We start from the raw sequence: 6000 nt of genomic DNA on the forward strand, positions 1-6000 counted from the left end.
ACTCAAAAATTAGGCCCGAAAAAAAAACGACAGTGGTACCCCTTACGTTTTTTTATTTGGGCGAAAAATTAAGTTTCTCCAATCTTCCCAAATTCTGATAGAGGGCAATGAGACTTAGACCTGAGTGCAAAAATGGAGGCTCTAGCCCCTTCCAGAGCTGAGATATCGAAACTCAAAAATTCGGCCCGAAAAAAAAAAACGACAGTGGTACCCCTTACGTTTTTTTTTTTGGGCAAAAAATTAAGTTTCTCCAATCTTCCCAAATTCTGATAGAGGGCCATGAGACTTAGACCTGAGTGCAAAAATGGAGGCTCTAGCCCCTTCCAGAGCTGAGATATCGAAACTCAAAAATTAGGCCCGAAAAAAAAAACGACAGTGGTACCCCTTACGTTTTTTTTTTTGGGCGAAAAATTAAGTTTCTCCAATCTTCCCAAAACTCTGGATTCTGATAGAGGACCATGAGACTTAGACCTGAGTGCAAAAATGGAGGCTCTAGCCCCTTCCAGAGCTGAGATATCGAAACTCAAAAATTAGGCCCGAAAAAAAAACGACAGTGGTACCCCTTACGTTTTTTTTTGGGGCGAAAAATTAAGTTTCTCCAATCTTCCCAAAACTCTGGATTCTGATAGAGGGCCATGAGACTTAGACCTGAGTGCAAAAAATGGAGGCTCTAGCCCCTTCCAGAGCTGAGATATCGAAACTCAAAAATTCGGCCCGAAAACAAAACGACAGTGGTACCCCTTACGTTTTTTTTTTTGGGCGAAAAATTAAGTTTCTCCAATCTTCCCAAATTCTGATAGAGGGCCATGAGACTTAGACCTGAGTGCAAAAATGGAGGCTCTAGCCCCTTCCAGAGCTGAGATATCGAAACTCAAAAATTCGGCCCGAAAAAAAAAACGACAGTGGTACCCCTTACGTTTTTTTTGGGGGCGAAAAATTAAGTTTCTCCAATCTTCCCTGATTCTAATAGAGGGCCATGAGACTTAGACCTGAGTGCAAAAATGGAGGCTCTAGCCCCTTCCAGAGCTGAGATATCGAAACTCAAAAATTCGCCCCGAAAAAAAAACGACAGTGGTACCCCTTACGTTTTTTTTTTGGGCGAAAAATTAAGTTTCTTCAATCTTACCAAATTCTGATAGAGGGCCATGAGACTTAGACCTGAGTGCAAAAATGGAGGCTCTAGCCCCTTCCAGAGCTGAGATATCGAAACTCAAAAATTCGGCCCGAAAAAAAAACGACAGTGGTACCCCTTACGTTTTTTTTTTTTGGGCGAAAAATTAAGTTTCTCCAATCTTCCCAAAACTCTGGATTCTGATAGAGGGCCATGAGACTTAGACCTGAGTGCAAAAATGGAGGCTCTAGCCCCTTCCAGAGCTGAGATATCGAAACTCAAAAATTAGGCCCGAAAAAAAACCGACAGTGGTACCCCTTAAGTTTTTTTTGGGGGCGAAAAATTAAGTTTCTCCAATCTTCCCAAATTCTGATAGAGGGCCATGAGACTTAGACCTGAGTGCAAAAATGGAGGCTCTAGCCCCTTCCAGAGCTGAGATATCGAAACTCAAAAATTCGCCCTGAAAAAAAAACGACAGTGGTACCCCTTACGGTTTTTTTTTTTTGGGCGAAAAATTAAGTTTCTCCAATCTTCCCAAAACTCTGGATTCTGATAGAGGGCCATGAGACTTAGACCTGAGTGCAAAAATGGAGGCTCTAGCCCCTTCCAGAGCTGAGATATCGAAACTCAAAAATTAGGCCCGAAAAAAAACGACAGTGGTACCCCTTACGTTTTTTATTTTTTTTGAGCGAAAAATTAAGTTTCTCCAATCTTCCCAAATTCTGATAGAGGGTCATGAGACTTAGACCTGAGTGCAAAAATGGAGGCTCTAGCCCCTTCCAGAGCTGAGATATCGAAACTCAAAAATTCGGCCCGAAAAAAAAAACGACAGTGGTACCCCTTACGTTTTTTTTTTGGGCGAAAAATTAAGTTTCTTCAATCTTCCCAAAACTCTGGATTCTGATAGAGGGCCATGAGACTTAGACCTGAGTGCAAAAATTGAGGCTCTAGCCCCTTCCAGAGCTGAGATATCGAAACTCAAAAATCCGGCCCGAAAAAAAAAAACGACAGTGGTACCCCTTACGTTTTTTATTTTCGGGCGAAAAATTAAGTTTCTCCAATCTTCCCAAAACTCTGGATTCTGATAGAGGGCCATGAGACTTAGACCTGAGTGCAAAAATGGAGTCTCTAGTCCCTTTCAGAGCTGAGATATCGAAACTCAAAAATTCAGCCCGAAAAAAAAAACGACAGTGGTACCCCTTACGTTTTTTTTGGGGGGGCGAAAAATTAAGTTTCTCCAATCTTCCCAAAACTCTGGATTCTGATAGAGGGCCATGAGACTTAGACCTGAGTGCAAAAATTGAGGCTCTAGCCCCTTCCAGAGCTGAAATATCGAAACTCAAAAATTCGGCCCGAAAAAAAAACGACAGTGGTACTCCTTATGTTTTGTTTTGTTTTCGGGCGAAAAATTAAGTTTCTCCAATCTTCCCAAAACTCTGGATTCTGATAGTGGGCCATGAGACTTAGACCTGAGTGCAAAAATGGAGGCTCTAGCCCCTTCCAGAGCTGAGATATCGAAACTCAAAAATTCGGCCCGAAAAAAAAAACGACAGTGGTACCCCTTACGTTTTTTTTTTTCGGGCGAAAAATTAAGTTTCTCCAATCTTCCCAAAACTCTGGATTCTGATAGAGGGCCATGAGACTTAGACCTGAGTGCAAAAATGGAGGCTCTAGCCCCTTCCAGAGCTGAGATATCGAAACTCAAAAATTAGGCCCGAAAAAAAAACGACAGTGGTACCCCTTACGGTTTTTTTTTGGGCGAAAAATTAAGTTTCTCCAATCTTCCCAAATTTTGATAGAGGGTCATGAGACTTAGACCTGAGTGCAAAAATGGAGGCTCTAGCCCCTTACAGAGCTGAGATATCGAAACTCAAAAATTCGGCCCGAAAAAAAAAACGACAGTGGTACCCCTTACGTTTTTTTTGGGGGCGAAAAATTAAGTTTCTTCAATCTTCCCAAATTCTGATAGAGGGCCATGAGACTTAGACCTGAGTGCAAAAATGGAGTCTCTAGCCCCTTCCAGAGCTGAGATATCGAAACTCAAAAATTCGGCCCGAAAAAAAAAACGACAGTGGTACCCCTTACGTTTTTTTTTTTTGGGCGAAAAATTTAGTTTCTCCAATCTTCCCAAAACTCTGGATTCTGATAGAGGGCCATGAGACTTAGACCTGAGTGCAAAAATGGAGGCTCTAGCCCCTTCCAGAGCTGAGATATCGAAACTCAAAAATTAGGCCCGAAAAAAAAACGACAGTGGTACCCCTTACGTTTTTTTTTTGGGCGAAAAATTAAGTTTCTCCAATCTTCCCAAATTTTGATAGAGGGTCATGAGACTTAGACCTGAGTGCAAAAATGGAGGCTCTAGCCCCTTCCAGAGCTGAGATATCGAAACTCAAAAATTCGGCCCGAAAAAAAAAACGACAGTGGTACCCCTTACGTTTTTTTTGGGGGCGAAAAATTAAGTTTCTTCAATCTTCCCAAATTCTGATAGAGGGCCATGAGACTTAGACCTGAGTGCAAAAATGGAGGCTCTAGCCCCTTCCAGAGCTGAGATATCGAAACTCAAAAATTAGGCCCGAAAAAAAAAACGACAGTGGTACCCCTTACGGTTTTTTTTTTTTGGGCGAAAAATTAAGTTTCTCCAATCTTCCCAAATTCTGATAGAGGGCCATGAGACTTAGACCTGAGTGCAAAAATGGAGGCTCTAGCCCCTTCCAGAGCTGAGATATCGAAACTCAAAAATTCGGCCCGACAAAAAAACGACAGTGGTACCCCTTACGTTTTTTTTTTGGGGCGAAAAATTTAGTTTCTCCAATCTTCCCCAAACTTCCCAAATTCTGATAGAGGGCCATGAGACTTAGACCTGAGTGCAAAAATGGAGTCTCTAGCCCCTTCCAGAGCTGAGATATCGAAACTCAAAAATTAGGCCCGAAAAAAAAACGACAGTGGTACCCCTTACGTTTTTTTTTTTTGGGCGAAAAATTTAGTTTCTCCAATCTTCCCAAAACTCTGGATTCTGATAGAGGGTCATGAGACTTAGACCTGAGTGCAAAAATGGAGGCTCTAGCCCCTTCCAGAGCTGAGATATCGAAACTCAAAAATTCGGCCCGAAAAAAAAAACGACAGTGGTACCCCTTACGTTTTTTTTTTTTGGGCGAAAAATTTAGTTTCTCCAATCTTCCCAAAACTCTGGATTCTGATAGAGGGCCATGAGACTTAGACCTGAGTGCAAAAATGGAGGCTCTAGCCCCTTCCAGAGCTGAGATATCGAAACTCAAAAATTAGGCCCGAAAAAAAAACGACAGTGGTACCCCTTACGTTTTTTTTTTGGGCGAAAAATTAAGTTTCTCCAATCTTCCCAAATTTTGATAGAGGGTCATGAGACTTAGACCTGAGTGCAAAAATGGAGGCTCTAGCCCCTTCCAGAGCTGAGATATCGAAACTCAAAAATTCGGCCCGAAAAAAAAAACGACAGTGGTACCCCTTACGTTTTTTTGGGGGGCGAAAAATTAAGTTTCTTCAATCTTCCCAAATTCTGATAGAGGGCCATGAGACTTAGACCTGAGTGCAAAAATGGAGGCTCTAGCCCCTTCCAGAGCTGAGATATCGAAACTCAAAAATTAGGCCCGAAAAAAAAAACGACAGTGGTACCCCTTACGGTTTTTTTTTTTTTGGGCGAAAAATTAAGTTTCTCCAATCTTCCCAAATTCTGATAGAGGGCCATGAGACTTAGACCTGAGTGCAAAAATGGAGGCTCTAGCCCCTTCCAGAGCTGAGATATCGAAACTCAAAAATTCGGCCCGACAAAAAAACGACAGTGGTACCCCTTACGTTTTTTTTTTTGGGGCGAAAAATTTAGTTTCTCCAATCTTCCCCAAACTTCCCAAATTCTGATAGAGGGCCATGAGACTTAGACCTGAGTGCAAAAATGGAGTCTCTAGCCCCTTCCAGAGCTGAGATATCGAAACTCAAAAATTAGGCCCGAAAAAAAAACGACAGTGGTACCCCTTACGTTTTTTTTTTTTGGGCGAAAAATTTAGTTTCTCCAATCTTCCCAAAACTCTGGATTCTGATAGAGGGTCATGAGACTTAGACCTGAGTGCAAAAATGGAGGCTCTAGCCCCTTCCAGAGCTGAGATATCGAAACTCAAAAATTAGGCCCGAAAAAAAAAACGACAGTGGTACCCCTTACGTTTTTTTTTTTGGGCGAAAAATTAAGTTTCTCCAATCTTCCCAAATTTTGATAGAGGGTCATGAGACTAGACCTGAGTGCAAAAATGGAGGCTCTAGCCCCTTCCAGAGCTGAGATATCGAAACTCAAAAATTCGGCCCGAAAAAAAAAACGACAGTGGTACCCCTTACGTTTTTTTTTGGGGCGAAAAATTAAGTTTCTTCAATCTTCCCAAATTCTGATAGAGGGCCATGAGACTTAGACCTGAGTGCAAAAATGGAGGCTCTAGCCCCTTCCAGAGCTGAGATATCGAAACTAAAAAATTCGGCCCGAAAAAAAAAACGACAGTGGTACCCCTTACGTTTTTTTATTTTCGGGCGAAAAATTAAGTTTCTCCAATCTTCCCAAAACTCTGGATTCTGATAGAGGGCCATGAGACTTAGACCTGAGTGCAAAAATGGAGTCTCTAGTCCCTTCCAGAGCTGAGATATCGAAACTCAAAAATTCAGCCCGAAAAAAAAAACGACAGTGGTACCCCTTACGTTTTTTTATTTTCGGGCGAAAAATTAAGTTTCTCCAATCTTCCCAAAACTCTGGATTCTGATAGAGGGCCATGAGACTTAGACCTGAGTGCAAAAATGGAGTCTCTAGTCCCTTCCAGAGCTGAGATATCGAAACTCAAAAATCCGGCCCGAAAAAAAAAACGACAGTGGTACCCCTT

Source organism: Pimephales promelas, chromosome 5 (assembly GCF_988280905.1).
Source record: "Pimephales promelas chromosome 5, fPimPro1.hap1.1, whole genome shotgun sequence".
NCBI classification, from domain to species: domain Eukaryota; kingdom Metazoa; phylum Chordata; class Actinopteri; order Cypriniformes; family Leuciscidae; genus Pimephales; species Pimephales promelas.